The 18,418-nt window shown below is 48.5% G+C and overlaps 1 protein-coding gene across 1 annotated transcript in view; it reads left to right on the top strand.

Annotated features, from left to right (window-relative positions):
• Positions 1-18,418, top strand: part of MYDGF (myeloid derived growth factor) — an 84,479-nt gene that overhangs the window by 28,339 nt on the left and 37,722 nt on the right. The gene's annotated exons all lie outside the window — the stretch shown is intronic.

The following is an 18,418-nucleotide window of genomic DNA, read 5'->3' as shown; positions in this document are numbered from 1 at the left end:
GAATGCTTTTTTCAATCAAAAATAGAAGGACAATTACTAGGGATCACTACCTTAAATGTGATCCCTTATTCTCTTGGTCAAATTAACACCTGATGATGATGCAAATATACAATAATTGAAATTGTGTCTGTACATTTGCTATTTAACAACAATAAACACAAACACACTTATTGTTTGGCTGTATTATAATTAGGGGTGTGCACCGGCCACTTTTCGTGTTTTGTGTTTTGGATCTGGATCTTTCTTCGTGTTTTGGATCTGGATTGGTTTTGCCAAAACCACCCTTCCGTGTTTTGGGTTCTGGGTTTTGTGTTTTGGATCTGTATTTTTTTTTAAAAAAAGCATAAAAACAGCTAAAATCACAGAATTTGTTGGTTTCTCTGCTCCTATGCTATTATTAACCTCAATAACCTTAATTTCCACTCATTTCCAGTCTATTCTGAACACCTCACACCTCACAATAGTGTTTTCATGTCCAAAAGGTTGCACCGAGGTAGCTGGATGACTATGCTAAGCGACACGAGTGGGCGGCACAAACACGTGACCCATCTAGGAGTGACACTGCAGTGGCAGACAGGATGGCAGTTAGAAAAACTAGGCCCCAAACTGTACATAATGCAAAGAAAAAAAAGAGGTGCAAGATGGAATTGTCCTTGGGCCCTCCCACCCACCCTTATGTTGTATAAACAGGACATGCACACTTTAACAAATCAATCATTTCAGCGCCAGGGTCTGCCACACAACTGTGGCTGAAATGATTGGTTCGTTTGGGCCCCCACAAAACAAGCTGGCAATTAATCTGTCCCTGCACAAACTGGCTCTATGGAGGCAAGATGTCATCCTCATCCTCATCCACCGATTCCTCACCCTCTTCAGTGTGTACATCCTCATCCTCACAGAGTATTAATTCGTCCCTGCTGGAACCACAGGTCCCTCTGTACGTTCTGGAGGCTGGTCTCCCTGGAAGAGTTGATAATTCATTTTATGAACATCATCTTCTCCACATTTTGTGGAAGCAACCTCCTACGCCTTTCGCTGACAAGGTTCCCGGCTGCACTAAACACTCTTTCGGAGTACACACTGGAGGGGGGGCAACTCAGGTAAAATAGAGCCAGTTTGTACAGGGACCTCCAAATTGCATCTTTTTCCTGCCAGTACAGGTACGGACTGTCTGACATGCCTACTTGGATGCTGTCACCGATGTAATCCTTTAACAGACAGACGCACGCTTGTCGCTGCTGCTTTGAGGATTCAAGTGCGGCTACAGCCCACACAATTCACAAAGACAGAAAAAAAAAAGAATATTTTTATTGTTTGTGTAGAACACTTTGAGGTGTCATCACCCTTTAACAGACAGACGCACGCTTGTCGCTGCTGCTTTAAGGATGCAGGTGCGGCTACAGCCCACACAATTCACATAGACAGAAAAAAAAAGAACAATATTTTAATTGTTTCTGTAGCACACTTTGAGGGTGTCACCACCCTTTAACAGACAGACGCACGCTTGTCGCTGCTGCTTTGAGGATGCAGGTGGAATCTAGACGGGATTTGGAACCGAGGACACACTACCTCCATCAATTGTCTAAATCCCACTGCACTAATGTCGGATACCGGACGCACGTCTAACACCAACATAGCAGTCAAGGCCTCAGTTATACGTTTTGCTTCAGGATGACTGCTGTCGTACTTCATCCTCATCGCTAGGGACTGTTGGAGGGTCAATTGTTTAGTAAAAGTAGTGATGTTCCTACTTCCTCTCTGGGATGATGAACAACTCCCAGCAGCAGCAACAGCACTAGGAGGAAGAGGTTCTTGATCTTTCCCTATTTTATTTTTATCTGAGAAAGTTTGGTCCTCCATTTATGTTATATTGATATATATACGTGCGGCTAAAGCGCACACAAACACAGAAAATATTATTTTATTTTTGCTGGAGAGTAGTGCACTTTGTGGGTTACACCACCCTTTAAGAAATGAGCCAGCCGGCTCTTTACTTATGGGACACAGGCGCACGCTTGGCGCTGCTCCTTTGTTGATGCACGTGCAGCCACAGTGCACACAATTCACAAACACAGAAAATAATTTTTTTTTTGGTTTGGACTGGAGTGTACTTTCGGGGGTTACAGCACCCTTAACGGTCAAGCCAGCCGGCCCTTTACTTATGACACAGGCGCACGCTTGGCACTACTTTGTTGATGCACGTGCGGCTACTGCGCACACAATTCACAAACACAGAAAATATTTTTTTTTTAGGTTTGGACTGGAGTGTACTTTCGGGGGTTACAGCACCCTTTAACGGTCAAGCCAGCCGGCCCTTTACTTATGACACAGGCGCACGCTTGGCACTACTTTGTTGATGCACGTGCGGCTACTGCGCACACAATTCACAAACACAGAAAATAATTTTTTTTTTGGTTTGGACTGGAGTGTACTTTCGGGGGTTACAGCACCCTTAACGGTCAAGCCAGCCGGCCCTTTACTTATGACACAGGCGCACGCTTGGCACTACTTTGTTGATGCACGTGCGGCTACTGCGCACACAATTCACAAACACAGAAAATATATTATTTTTTTTAGCACTTGGGGGGAGCACCCCTGATGGACAGAGCACCCCCTGGACAACACTACAGCACTCCTTTAGGACTGGGACACTGCACAGGACTTTGGAGTGGACACAGCCCCTATGGAGAACTGACTGCACAACACAGTCCAGCCAGCCCCTATGGACTTTGAAGTAGTGGACACAGCCCCTATTAACAACAGCAGCACAGCACAACACAGCCAGCCCCTATGGACTTTGAAGTAGTGGACAACAGCAGCACTACACTACACTACACAGCCCTAACTCCCACCCTCCCTCTTCACTGTCCACAGCCGAGTGAGAAAATGGCGCCGACGCGAGTACCTTATATAGGATCCAAAACCCGCGAGACTCGGAAGGCGGGATGATGACGTTTTGCCTCGATTTCAGATCCGAGTCAGGCGGGAAAAGTCGAGCCTGACTCGGATCGGACTCGGATCGGGGGGGCTCGGGGGGGTTCGGATTTCAGAAATCCGAACCCGCTCACCCCTAATTATAATAGCTTAATAGCAGTGGTATGAACCATATTCCTGTAGTATTCCATAATCAGCGAATATTTATAAGCTATTACTATAATATAAGGGAATTTATATCCCAAATATATTGGAGCGTAAATATATATATTACGCATTACCAGCCTTCCACCTGGCTTCCCTGGAAGTGCAGGTCTCTGCATTGTCAGTATGGTTCCAGCATAGAATTGCTCCACTCCGGGCTGTCCAGTCCTTCCTTAAGGGTTTTCTCTGGATTCTACCTCCTTTTGTCCCCACTAAGTGTTCCTTGGGATTTGGAGGCAGTTCTTCGGGCCCTCCAGGGGCTCCCATTTGAACCACTGGTTTCGGTAAACCTTACGTGATTTATTACTTAGACTCTCTTTCTTATGGCGATTATGTCTGCAAGGAGAGTATCAGAATGGGGGCGCTTTCCTGTGGCTCCCTCTTCAGGATATTTCACCAAGACAGGGCTATGAGTTGCTCTCGCCCTGTGTTTTTTCTTAGGGTGGTTTCTGAATTCCTTTTTATTCGGGGACCTGTGGTACCAGCTTTCAGTCACCTGTCCTCTCGGCAGGTGAGGCCTCTTTGGCTTTGGTTCTTGCTCTCAGGATTTACGTGGACCATATCAGTTCCTTAGGGAAATCTGACTCCATATTTGTGCTCTATAGATTTCACAAGAGATGACCAGCCAATAAAAAAACATTGGCTAGATGGCTTCATATGTCTATCAGTGGCGTACACACAAGAAGGCCTTCCTGTTCCGGCTTCTGTTGATGCTTACTCTACTCAGTCTGTGGGCCCCTCGTGGGCGGCTCGCCATGGTGCATCGGCTATTCAGCCTTGCTAGGCAACCACGTGGTCTTCCATCCAGACCATTCTAAGGTTCTATGCATTAGAATACCTTTGCCTCTCAGGATGCTTCCTTTGGGCGCCGGATTCTCCTCTCAGCGCAGGAGCGTCCCCACCCGAAGCTTTGGGACATCCCCAAGGTCTCCCTGTGGAGCCTATGAACCCTGAAGAAGAAAATTATGGTAAGAACACTTACCTTTCTTATCTCTTTCTTCGAAGTCCATAGGGTCCACCGTTCCTATTTCATTTATGTGAAAAACGATTTGTTAATTTCAAATGAGTCCAATTCCTGGTAAGAGTCTACTTTGGCATGACAATAAATAAGGCACAGGGACAGACACTTAACGTGGCTGGAGTTGACCTAAGTGGAGCCCGTTTTGCTTATGGACAACTTTACATGGCCCTTTTGTGTGTCAAGTCAAACAAAATCTTTTCATGTTGACGTCAGGAGGAAAAACAACGTCTACAAGGCAATATTATAAGACCTCGGTTAAAAAAGATTATCGCCCGAAATTCAAAATTGCTTCTGTGTGAAGCCAGTCGGGTCGCTAGTGTGTATATAATAAGGGCACAGTCATGTCCTTATATTAAGGCTGAATCGATAAAAACGGAAATCTCCGTAGAGAATTCCGATGGGGGGGGAGGGGGCAGGGTGTTAGGCGCTACACCTCAAAAGCTATTGGCTTTTGAGGTGTAGCTATTGAGGGCTGAAATTTGGTACTGGCGGGTAGAACTGTCGCTCGGTGCTGCATGCCAAATTTCAGGGCAAAAAGAATAAAAAATTAGGATTTGGGAGGAATCTAAAGCTCCCAACTGTCACTTTTTTCTTACACTCTGTTAGGACCACTTTTCTGCTGGTCTCTGTGGGGGATTTTTGGGAAGGTATAACTCAGGGTAGGGGGCGAATTTAGACTTGGGGTTTGTTTTATTAGGTAGCTATTATTCCAGAATAGGGCCTTTTGGGGTTCAGGTAATTGAGAAAGTTAGTTAGTTTTTACACTATTACCTCATGAATCTGCCATTATAGAGATAGGAAGTTTCAATTCCTTTACAGTTTTTAAACTATTACCTCAAGAATGCGCCATTGTAGAGATAGGACTTTTCAACTTGTTGCACAGTCTCAGTAGGAGCCTTCAGCAGGTGTACTCACTATGGCTTCACTTGGGTGCACAAAGATGGCCGTCGTTTGTGGGTGGTAGTGGGGGCCGGGACCGGGGGAAAGGAAGCCGGCGTTTGCTGCGTCCGGAGGGGGGGAGGGGTTAGCAGGTATTAGCTGCGGCTAGGAACTGGTAGCAGGCGTTAGCGGCGGCGATGGTGCAGGCGTTAGGACCCGGTGGAGGTAGCAGCACACAGATGCAGGCTTGGATCTGGAAGATCCATGATACCTGCATCTGTGTTTAAATAAACACAGAAGCAAAGACTGGATCAGTGAGACCCATCTGTGCTTCTGTGTTTAATTTAAAAAAAATAAAAAAAAAAGCGTGGCCACAATAAACAACCAACACCAGGCTTTTCAGAACCAGTTTTGGTTGCCAAAATACAGGGGACAAATGATGTAGGGGTCCCCCGTATATTCAGCGCAACCAGCACTGGGCTCTGAGCCGGTCCTGGTTCGGGAAATACATGGGGGAAAAATGTGTAGGGTTCCCCTGTATTTACCAGAACCAGCACCGGACCCTTTCTAGCGGGGTGGTGATGCCACAGCCAGGGGAGCCCTTTCACCGGGCCCCCCAGCCGAAGCATCACTCCTGACCGCTAGTCAGCCCAGGCGGGGGACCCCTGGGGAACTGAGGTCCCCCAATAAAGGGGTCCCCCCTTCCAGGGCACCCCTCGCTGATAGCCCAGGGCTATCCCCAGCACCTCTGGAATGGTGGGTGCCGGATTGATTATGTAAAGTGTGCAATTTAAGTTAAAATATTGGCTTTTGTTGTGGAACTACAGTTCCCAGCAAGCCTTCCCCGCATGCTGGTACTATAATAAATTATAATAAAGCAATGAAACATACAGTTTAACATGTCCCATTAAGGCTTCTTCCACATGATCTGAAATTTCACAAAACCTACTGAATTTGTGCAACTCAAACTAAAAAAAGCAATGAAATTATGATCATTAACGCTGACACCTTGATGGACGTGTTCCTTGCGCAATACGGATATGGTATGCCATCAAACCCTGTCGTTAACTGCAGATTCAGCACTCTCACAGAGTGAGATGGCTGTCACTCACAAAATGGTGGAGCTGCTAATTCACAGAATGCTCATTGGAATACACACATGTAGTCTATGCAACTGAGGTCTGAACAGTTATGTGGCACACGCATCCCACTCTCTGCCCACAATCTTCCCATTCGTTCACCAAAATAATCTCACTTTGTTCCAACATCCTTCTTACTGCATACAATCATCTAATTGAGAATACACATTTAGCTTCTTAATTTCTAAAACTATATTACTCTGTCAATGCATGTACACTATCTTCGCCTTTATGCTGCTATAACTTCCCCAATCTCTACAGCTGTGTGGTCTCCTAACTGTGCTAGTTTTTATTTTCTCATCCGCACCAATATGTCTTTCCCCATTCGCGCCGCCCTGTCTTCCTGCATCCGTGCAGGTTTTGTGAAATTTCAGATTATGTGTAAGAAGCCTTAATGGGCCATGTGAAACCGTAAGGTTTTTTTTTTGTCTATGGAATATATATATATGCACAGCCGTGCCCTTATATTGAGGCTGTGAGAAAAAAAAAAAAAAACTGCAACTCTTCCATAGAGAATTCCGGAGGAGGGGGGGGGGGCAGGGTGTTTAAGGGGCTACACCTTAAAAGCTATTGGAGGTAACGAGCTGGCACTGGCGGGTAGAACTATCTCTCGGTGCTGCATGCCAAATTTCAAAGCAAAGACAAAAAATTTAGATTTGGGAGCAATCTAAAGTTCCAACTGTCAGTTTTTTCTGACATTGTCAATTAGGACCACTTTTCTGCTGTCCTCTATGGGGGATTTTTGGGAAGGCATAACTCAGGGTAGGGGGCGAATTTAGACTTTGGGTTTGTTTTTATTAGGTAGATATTGTTCCAGAGTAGGGCCTTTTTGGGGTTCAGGTAATTGAGAAATTTACAGTTTTTAAACTATTACCTCAAGAATGCACCATTGTAGAGATAGGACTTTTCAACTTGTTGCGTAGCCTCAGTAGGAGCCTCCAGCAGGTGTACTCACTGTGGCTTCACTTGGGTGCAGCAAGATGGCTGCCTTTTAGCTCGCATAGATGCTCCCTCCCCTGATGCTGATTTATCCTGCTCCTACTACTGCTGCTGAGGGTCCTGGGACATACACATACCCATTTGTGTGGGGCACAGACAGAGGGATGGAGGCTCCTTGTCCCCAGAGCTGCCACTCAGTTTCTATGTTATCACTCCTGACTGCGGAGCACACTTGAATCTGGGACTGCACCACAGTGCTCGAGAGGAGGTGGGGGAAGGCTGTGGTCACTTGTGGGACACCAACCTGTGCCATCTGGTAAAGGTCCCATTGAACGGCCAGGTGATAGGGAAATGATCCAGGCACCAGTCTCCCGGTGACCTGTGGGATTTGAAACCCCCTTCGCCGCCACACAGATGGTATAGTCCAGGGCTCTCAGCTTGGAATGTGAACACTGGTCCCTAGCAACAGGGACCGGTTAGGAGGGGGGGTACACCTGCGTGATGTAGAGCCTGCTCGAGTGGACTGGCTTAACGGGGGCGCAGGGTGGCCACACAGAGCCGGATTACCACAAACCTGCAGTATTTCCCTGCCTCTCTGACTGCAGGTCCGCAAACTAAGTACAGGGGTCTCCGGGAACACAGCCGCGCCATCCACAGTCCATTTAAAGAAGTTTATCCCGCTACATTTCTAACAAGCGCTCCGATAGGATTTTAGCCACCTGCAGGTGAGCCACTCAGCGGGTGCCGAGGACGCTGAGATTAACAGCCTGTAGGTATCAGCTGCAATTTGCAGTGTAGAGGCAGTAAGTCTGCCTTTCTTACTATAGCAACGGAATTATCCCTGCAATTCTACAAGCTTGGGGAATTATCTTTGGGACAACAAAGCTTCAATAACCAGCTCCTAACACTCCCCCCTCCATGCCTCACACATCACCTTTACTGATCCCTCCTGACAGCTTCTAACAGCTCCCCATACCTCACAGCACCTACCACCCCCTTTCCGCCGCACCCTATCCCTCCCCCAAACAGGTCAGCTTTCCTGAACCCTCCTGAGAGCTTCTAACCCCCCCATACATGGCACCCCTGACCCCCTACCAGGGTTCCTCTTTCCTGCTCCCCTCCAGGTTCCCTTTTAATTTCATCTTTATCAATGCAATAAGAAAAATTATGAAACTGCCCCCTCAGACACGCTACTTTTGAGGAGACTTGATATAGCTGTATTTGAAAGGCAAAATATAATGAAGGGGTGTCGGAATGCATTTAAAGATTTTACAGTTTCTTTCTTCTATATTGCATTTCCAGATTTACAAACAAACCTGGAAAAGTGGGTATGGATTATTATGTAACCTGTGGTAGTGTTCTATCTTCTCCATGTGGCAGACAACACAGTGCCTATATATTGCTCTTAGGGTCAGTCCTAGGTCTACATAGAATTCTAGGATATCCTAACCATTGTGTAGACTGTTCAGATGGATAGTTGGGCTTTGATGTGGTGATGTCCCTGAGCTAACTTCCTAATGGAAGTACTTCTATAGTCTGTGTGAACCAGTAAAACATGCTGATGGTACTCCTTGTATTGAAGTGAGATTACACAGAAATCTGAGCGCCAGCAGCATTCGTGCTCAATCAGAACAACAATTGAATTGCTCTGTCGGGCGCCTGTTGCAAACGGGTGCACAAAAAACAATTGAATCTCCCCATCCCTGAAAAACTTAAATACACGTCACCACAGCAGCCATTAATTGTCATGTTTTTATCCATTAATTTTCCAGTGGTTATTTAACAGCATTTGTAGCTTCCTCCCAAACTACAGGAATGAGACCGAAAGGGGATGATAGGGTGCAACTATAATGTATAATTTTATTTACCAGCAAAACACAGTAAACTGTGACTGAAGGGCAGATTTACTAAAATTTCTAAAAAAGAATATTGGAGCAGTTGCCCATAGCAACCATTCAGATTCTAGCTATCAGTGGCGTAACTACAGTCCCTGCAGCCCCCAATGAGGGCGGCGCAGGCGTCAAAGATGTGAGGGAAGAGATGCACTCACTGCTCTGCCTGTGCTGCCGTCTGAGTCCCTGTCAGGAGGGCCGCGGGCGCATGGGAGCCGGTGACTCATCAGCGGTGATACAGGGCTGGGCATTGGCTGCTCTTGGTTGTGTGAAGACCAGGGCCAGCCCAACCATTACACCGATTATGCAGGTGTGTAGGGCACAGAGCCATCCTGCCAGCAACACATGCCCTGCTCCCTTTACGCAGCTGCACAGAAATATTTTGGTCAGGAGGTTGCTTACCTGCTGTAATTGGGTTGGTCCAGCGCTGGTGAAGACCGTCGTGTCCACGCTGATCTATTCAGCAAGATCCTGAGGCGAGAACCGCAGGCAGTCTGCATGTACAGACGGGTGATGCTGGGCTCAGTCAGTGGGCTGCAGTGCTGGCTGATGGCTATATATATTATATGTTAACAGTGACGTCACAAGGGGGGTGAGGGGCGGGCCGCACCAGGGTGTCACCCGCTGAGGGATGACACCAAAGTGCAGACTCCGCCTCAGTGATGGGAGCTGAGTGCTGCACTGTAGTATTAAGCACAGCACTCTGCTCCTGACACTGTGAGGGAGCCGTCACACTGAACACAACTCAGTCCGCACCTCCTGCACCCACCTTCCTTGGTAAGAAACACTGGACCACGGGGGTTTGGGCCGCGTGGCCACGCCCCTGCCTGTGAGGCCACACCCCCTTTCCGGCTGCACATCGTCCCTCCCCGCACCGGGGACAAGAAACCTTTTTGGCAGGGGGGAGCAAAATTTATACTGTAGTTACACCACTGCTGGCTATAATTTTCTAGACAAGCCAAATTATATAATCTGATTGGTTCTTATGGGCATCAGCTCCACCTCTTCGTTTTAGACGTTTTAGTAAATCTAATACGCGGATTAAGGGGCTCATTCCCGTTATTGCTTGTCTACATTTTATCTTATTATTGGTTTAGAACACAGCACATCCTACTTCTCATTAATCATTAATACAAGCTACTGGTAGTGTATTGGTTAAAGCGCAATCCATCAAAAGTGTACGGAATACTCATAAAAAGGGTGTGGTCTACCATGTTGACATTCAGGTTTATGCATGTTGACAGTGAGCATGTCGACAGTACTATTTTACCCTAACTGCAGCCTAACCCTAATGCTCATCTAATATGTCAACATTTATAAAAAGTGCAACATTAAAATGCGTTTAAATCGTACATTAGTTTTTTTTTGTGCTTTTACCCATTTCCCAAGCGCATCTATCGTGTGAGCAGGAGGACCCTCTTCCCTTTGTAATCCCTTTATAATTATGCTAATTGCACAATTACACATTTATGTTAACTTGTATGAATAAGTCTCATGTAACATTGTCAGGTGTATATTCCCCATTGGGTGTTACAGAAACCATTGTGGCGCCTTATAAATGGGTTGGGTATGAAATACAGACAGCTTACAAGCCGCTGGTTCAAATCCCGACGAGAAAAGCCCGACAGATCAATATCCAGATGCCGGCTCGTAAGTACATTTAACCCTCCCCTGCTCTCGCCATTCCCAGGCCTGGGGTGCAAGTGGCTTGTGACCACACTGCTTAAAAAAATAAAAACAGAAAAGTCTGCACTCACCATTGTTAAATCACTCACAATAATACATATTTCCATAAGTATGACAAATAGTGTAGGACCTGCAGAGAAATCGGGTCCCGTGATGTGGCTGCATGCTTAAATGCATTGATCAATCCATGAACCAAATCCCCATTATTTATGTATTATTGTGAGTGATTTAACAATGTGAGTGCAGAGTTTCCTGTTTTTATTTATTTAAGCAATGTGGTCACAAGCCACTTGCACCCCAGGCCTGGGAATAGTGGGTGCAGGTATGCACCCCAAATCTGGGAGTGGCGAGTGCAGTGGATTTCTGACTCTGTTTATTTGGTTAATTTTTAATTAACCTTTTTGTGATCACAGCTTTCTCATGCACCCCTGTGCAAGCTCATTTATATTAACCTGTGTCAGCTGCCTTTTTGGTAGTATGATGGAAGCTATGTTTGGTGACTTTCTTGCCTTTAAAAGCCATAAGTTAGTTGGCAGGTAAGCTTTAAACCAGGTAACATTTTTTCAGTTTAAACTCTGTGATAGCAGCTACCAGGTTTCCATAAGTATGACAATGTAGGACCTGCAGAGAAATGGGGTCCTGTGATGTGGGCTGCAGGCTTAAATGCATTGATCAATCCATGAACCAAAACCTGCAGCAGAGGTAACTCTTGGTCTTCCTTTCCTGGGGCGGTCCTCATGAGAGCCAGTTTCATCATAGCGTTTGATGGTTTTTGCAACTGCACTTGATTCATTCAGAGTTTTTGAAATTTTCCGTATTGACTGACTTTCATGTCTTAAAGTAATGATGGACTGTCGTTTCACTTTACTGAGTTGAGTGGTTGGTGCCATAATATGGATTACAACAGTAGTCAAATATTGGTGTCCACTGTGTACTAACACTACCTCTGCACAACACAACTGATGGTCTCAAACACATTAAGGCGGCAAGTAATTCCCCAGATTGACTATTGACAAGGCACACCTGTTAATTCAAAACCATTCCAGGAGACTAAAGGCCCCCATACATCAGAGATGGATTGCAGCAATCGTGCAATTTGCAATCGATTGTGTATAAAAATCTTTCCCTTTTTCAATCGATTGTGGCTATTCTGCAATCTGAAATCGATTGAAAAAGGGAAAGATTTTTATATACAATCGATTGCAAATTGCACGATTGCTGCAATCCATCTCTGATGTATGGGGGCCTTACCTCATGAAGCTGATTGAGAGAATGCCAAGAGTGTGCAAAGCTGTCACCCAAGCAAAAGCGTGCTACTTTGAGGAATCTAAAATATAAAACATAGTTTGGATTGTTTAACACTTTTTTGTTTACAACATAATTCCAGATGTGTTCTTTCATAGTTTTGATGTCTTCAGTATTAATCTACTATGTTGAAAATAATTTAAATAAATAAAAACCATTGAATGAGAAGGTGTGTCCAAACTTTTGACTGGTACTGTATATGTGTGTATATATATAAATAAAATATACAGTCGTGCCCTTATATTAAGACTGAATAAAAAAAATCGGCATAGAGAATTCCGGAGAGGGGGGCATGGTGTTTAAGTAGTGGTCCCCCCTATACATTGCCCGTGGTAGTAGTCCACCCAGTAGTATCCCCCCCTATACAGTGCCCCCAGTAGTAGTCCCCCCTATGCATTGGCCCCAGTAGTAGTCCCTACTATGCATTGCACCTAGTAGCACCCCCCATACAGTGCTACCTGCAGCGGTCACCCACCCCCTATGCAGTGCCCCCAGTAGCGGTCACCCCCTTTATGCAGTGCCATTGCCCCTTACACACACACACACACAAAAAAACTTACACAACTTACCTAAATCCCCGCTCCTGATGCGTCTGCCGCTGTCCGCTCAGAGTTCCAGCCCGTTCTCCTGCACTATGGGAGAGACGTCATGACGGGAGCCGGAAGGCGGAGCTCATGAGTGAGGTCCAGCCGGCTCACTCCGTGAATGCAGCAGCCAATGGGAGTCTGTCTTGACTCTCATTGGCCACTATAACAAACACACAGCCGCCGCTGGCCCGCGCACAAAGTGAGTGACGTAGTCCGCGTTTGGGGCTGGAAACGGGAGGGGGGGGTTATGAAACCAAGACGTGTCTGATTATTTAAACGCTGTTTCGTGGGCGTGCATAAATTAATCATTGTGCTCTCGTGTAGCATAAGAGCTTTCTGTGTGTCAGAAGAGCTGCAGTGTTTGCGGCTGGTCATACATGACTTACATGCTGCCTGACTGCCCGATGTGCATCAGTAGTACCGATATTTACACTGTTGCACGTCATATGGATATAAGCAGGCAGCAATGGGCGTCCCTATGCTCGGCTGTGCTTTGGAAGGAATTAGCATATTTTAGCAACTGCGATCCGTGAGCGTATCCAGTTGCATTTGCTTTACCGTCCATCTCTGAATCAAGCTCATATAGCGCATTACACCCTGTGTGCCCATATAGTGTATGATACCCTGTATGGCCATATATTGCCACCATAGCTCTCCCTTGTTTTGTACAGTTAAAAAAATGATTGTTTGTATATTAGGATTATATATATATATATATATATATATATATATATATATATATATATATATATATATATATTAGGGGTGAGCGGGCTCGGATTTACTCGGATCTTTAAACGGCATTTTATAGGCTATCGCCTATCGTGTTTTGGATAGCCAATATAATAAATCCGAATTTGCGGTAAAGTGGCGATAAGAACCGAGTAAAACCGAGCCTGCACATCCCTAATATATATATATATATATATATATATATTTCTACTTCAGGGTCCATAGGGGTCCACAGGGTGACCTTGGGGTATAGCTGGATCCTCGGGCACCACGGAGTTAAAGCTTTTAGCTGCTCCCAGGATGCACTTGGGTCCAACCTCCCCTATACCCCGCCCCCGAGCCACAGGCACCTCAGTTTTAGATGGTGCCCGGCCGGAGTCGGGTCACCCTGCGGGGTGGGCTGCAGGAGCAGCCCCCTAAAGCTTTTAATTTTTTATTTAACTTAGTTAAATTTATTTATTTTTTACTATTAGTTTTTTCTCTAGAGCAGCAGCGCTGGGCTGTCTGTACAGACGCCCACGCTGCCGCTCCTTCTCCCTGCTGGCGCCGCGACGCCAGCACTGAACTGGGGATCGCGGCGGGGGAAGCCAGAGTCTGTACTAGCCGGACTCTGGCTTCCCCCGGGACTGCTGCCGGAAGACGCCGGGGAGATCAGGTAAGCCGCGCACCGCTGATTAGCGGCGGTGCGCGGGTTCCTTTTAAATACAGTCCCATGCCCCCGGTCTAGGGGACAGACCGGGGGCGCTAGCGGTGGCGGCGGGCCCCCCCTCCAGCGGAGGCATACCCCGCCAGACCACTAGACCACCAGGGTTAATATCGCGGCAAGCGGGATGCCGGCAACCCGGGGGTTAATATGCTAGCCAGGGGAGGAAGCCTTCCCTGTCAGCGGCTCCTCCCCTCAGCTCAGCGCGCCTTTCAGCTTGGAGTCTGGCGTCGCTGAGCTGCAGATACTCGGCCACTCCTCCTCTGAGGTCTCCAGCGGCCATTTTCTCTGTGGCAGCGTGGATACTCTCAGGGAGCACGCGGACCGGTCCCCCTGTGTACCTCTCCCCTGCAGAAGGACAGTGTACACAGCGCTATAGCCCTCCCAGACACTGAATCTGGGAGGTTGATTGTAGTGGAAAGGTGCAGTGAGTATATCTTCCTGCATGGTATGTGACTTTTGCTAGTGCTGCCTGTCTGTGTCTTTTTTCTACTTACTGTCAGCCTGTACCTATCCCTTTCCTTCTCCTACAAGCCCTACAGGTGTGCGGGGGAAGGGTGTTTCTACTGACCTCACCTATATAGATCACGTATTTGTGAGGTCCGTCACATACAGTTGTGTGCTACACGGTGCCATATTGTGGGCTGTTGTTCAGCACACTGGTGAGTGCGCACGTTTTCTTCCTAAGTCATGTCTGAGGAGGAGATTGAGCACTCCGGGGCTCCGGTATTGTTCTCCTGCAGGCGCTGTTCTGCAGGAGTGGATAGGGAGGATTTGTCACAGGACGGCCTGTGCGGACGGTGCCAGGCGGTCCCTGGTACGTCTAAACCTCCCATTTCGCAGGAGCCACCATGGGCGATGTTTTCCCAGGTGCTGGTGTCCATCGCGGACCGTCTGTCGGTCCCGACTGCCGCCCCTACTAGGGCGTTGCCCCAGCCTGCCATCCCCCATTCCCCGGGTGTCCCACAATTATTGCAGACTCCCCCGGGGTCTCAGCCTGTTGGTCCCTATGCGGGGTTGCCAATGTATATTCAGTCCACCCCTGTGGCACAGCCGGCTGTGGTGCCGTTTCAGGCTCCTGTGACAGCTCCTCCACCCTGGGTGGATGCGCTTTCCCACACTGTCCAAGATTTGGCGGCAGCATCTTCGGCTTTTCAGTCGATGTTGCGCAGTGACGTGCCCTCCAGGGCGTCTAAACGCTCAGTCATGGCACAGGCTGCGCATCTTTCGGATTCTGAGGGGTTCTCGGATGATGGTGAGGTACAGGATGACTCAGCCTCAGATGCCTCAGTCCAGGAGGTAGACACTAAGTCTTCCATCAATGTGCGGGCTCTGGTTAAGGCGGTGCGGGCTATTCTTCTGATTGAGGATGAGGCACCCGCTCCCAAGTCAAGGTATCCTAGTTTTAAAAAGGCTAAGGTTACTTCTACAGCGTTCCCCTTGTCTGATCAGTTGACTGATCACATGGCGGTGGCCTGGCAGACGCCCAGTAAGCGTTTCCTGCCACAGAAACGCTTGGCGTCCAATTATCCATTCCCGGAAGCGCATTGTAAGAAATGGGAAACTCCGCCTGCAGTCGATTCCCATGTAACACGCCTCATCAGGAGTGCTACTTTGCCATTGCCGTCTATATCCTCGCTGAAGGATCCTACGGACAGGAAGGTGGAGACTTGTCTAAAGTCTATTTATTCTCTCTCAGGGGCTGTAGCCCGGCCGTCCATGGCCATCTCCTGGGTGGCCAAGGCCATTGAGGGGTGGGCCAACGCCTTGGAGGACACGTTTACGGATGAATCTCCGGACGTCCAGAGGGCGTTGTTAGGACAGATGAGAGATGCCGCCTCCTACATTGGAGAAGCATCTTTGGATGCTAGCCTGTTGACCTCTAGGGTTTCAGCGGCAGCAGTGTCTGCTCGTAGATCCTTGTGGTTGCGGTCTTGGAGAGCAGACGCGGATTCAAAGAAAGGCTTGGAGGCCTTACCTTTTAATGGGGAATTACTATTTGGTCCGGACCTGGACAAAATAGTAGATACCCTGGCAAAATCCAGGTCAGCCTTCCTCCCTTCAGCTACTACACCTGCTAAGGTCCGGAGCTCGGCGTTTCGTTCCTTTCGGGTTCAGGGCAAGGCAAAGGGTCAGTCCTTCCCGAGGCAGTCCGCACCCAAGACCGCCTCAAAGCCAAAGAAGCAAGCCTGGAGTGCTAGGCGCCCTTCTTCCAAGCCAGAAGATAAGCCTTCTGCGTGATGGGGACGGGCCTCCCTCTGGGGGACCCCAGAGTGGGAGGCCGACTTCAATTCGCCCAGTGCTGGCACAATACCACCACGGATGCCTGGGTGCGAGAAGTGGTCTCCCAGGGGTACGCCCTGTCTTTTCGGCACAGGCCGCCTTGCCAGTTTTTTTGCACAAGTCCTTCTCAGGACAAAACCAAGGCCTTGCAGGTTCAGGAAGCCATAGAGGCCTGCTGACGGCGGGGGTCATTATACCCGTACCACAGTCTCAACGTGGGATGGGGTATTACTCTACGCTGTTTCTGGTGCAGAAACCCAATGGCTCTCATCGCCCCATCCTCAATTTGAAGTCCCTGAACAGGTTTCTCAGGGTTTCCAAATTCAGGATGGAAACTTTGCGTTCCATCATACTGGCGATGGAACCGGGGGATTATATGGTCTCCCTGGATATCCAGGAAGCCTACCTCCATGTGCCTATAGCAACATCGCACCAACGGTTTCTGCGGTTTGCTATTCTCCACAACCACTACCAATTCAGGGCTCTACCCTTTGGTCTCTCCACGGCACCAAGGGTATTTACCAAGGTGATGGCGGTCATGGCGGCTCACCTTCGGAGCCAGGGGATACGGTTGCTACCGTATCTAGACGACCTCCTCTTGCTGGCAAGCTCCCCGGAGGTACTGATCCAGCATCTCCACCTGACGGTCGCTTGTCTACAGGCGCACGGCTGGTTGATCAACTGGAAGAAATCCTCCCTCATCCCATCACAACGGATGGTTCATTTGGGGGCCCTGCTGGACTCTCGTCAGCAACGGATTTTTCTGACTCCAGAGAAGGTCTCCTCCTTACAGCTGCGGATTCACAGTTGTCTGAGCAGTGGCAGAGTGTCGGTGCACTCAGCGATGAGAGTTTTGGGGTCCATGGTGTCGGCATTCGACATGGTGGAGTTTGCCCAGTTCCATTCCAGGCCCCTGCAGGGGCTGATTCTTTCAGAATGGAACGGATTGCCACACAGGATCCGCTCTCAGATGCTGGTGTTGTCCTCGGAGGTGCGTCTGTCCCTAGCCTGGTGGCTGCAGACAGCGCATCTCCTGGAGGGGCGCCCCTTTTGGATCCCGGAATGGGTTCTGCTCACGACAGATGCCAGTCTCCGGGGTTGGGGGGCGGTGACAGGCTCCTTGTCACTTCAGGGTCGTTGGTCGGCGGAGGAAGCGATTCTTCCCATCAACATCCTGGAACTGCGGGCAGTATACAGAGCCCTGCAGTCGTCCGGCACCGCTCTTCACGGAAGGGCCGTTCAGGTGCAGTCAGACAACGCCACCACGGTGGCGTACATCAATCACCAGGGAGGGACTCGCAGTCGAGCTGCGATGTCGGAGGTGTCCCGCGTCCTGGCTTGGGCGGAGCGCTATCTTCCAGCTCTCTCGGCAGTTTTCATCCCAGGAGTCCTCAATTGGGAGGCAGACTTCCTCAGCCGTTACGATGTGCATCCCGGGGAATGGTCGCTTCATCCAGAGGTATTCCAACTACTCGTGGACAAGTGGGGGCTGCCAGAACTGGACCTGATGGTGTCCCGTTACAATCACAAGCTGCCTGTGTACGGGTCAAGGACAAGGGACGCAGGCGCAAGTCTGATAGACGCGCTGTCGGTGAAATGGCTGTTTCAACTGGCTTACTTGTTCCCTCCGATATCTCTGCTGCCTCGGGTCCTGCGCAAGTTCAAACAGGACGAAGGCACACTGATCCTGGTGTCCCCAGCGTGTGGTTCTTAGGGCCTTACAGGGTCCTCCTTTTGAGCCCTTGGAGTCAGTGGAGCTCAAGTGGCTAACTTTTAAAACTGTTTCCTCTTGGCAATTGCTTCTGCCAGGAGGGTTTCAGATTTGGGGGCGCTTTCTTGTCGTCCCCCTTTTCTGATTTTTCATCAGGACAGAGCGGTGCTTCGCACTCGTCCTGATTTCCTGCCTAAGGTGGTTTCCAGGTTCCACATTAATCAGGAAATTGTTGTACCAGCCTTTCAGTCACCTGATCTTTCGGCTGGGGAGACTTCCTTAGACGTTGTAAGGGCACTCCAGGTTTATGTGGACCGGACTAGTTCTGTGAGGAAGTCGGATTCTTTGTTTATCCTCTTTGGTTTTCACAAGAGGGGTTGGCCTGCCAACAAACAGACTCTAG

Source organism: Taudactylus pleione, unplaced genomic scaffold (assembly GCF_031769625.1).
Source record: "Taudactylus pleione unplaced genomic scaffold, aTauple2 ptg000347l, whole genome shotgun sequence".
In the NCBI taxonomy this organism is placed as follows: domain Eukaryota; kingdom Metazoa; phylum Chordata; class Amphibia; order Anura; family Myobatrachidae; genus Taudactylus; species Taudactylus pleione.
Note: the sequence above shows the minus strand (reverse complement) of the source record. Positions and strands in the feature narration are given on the sequence as shown.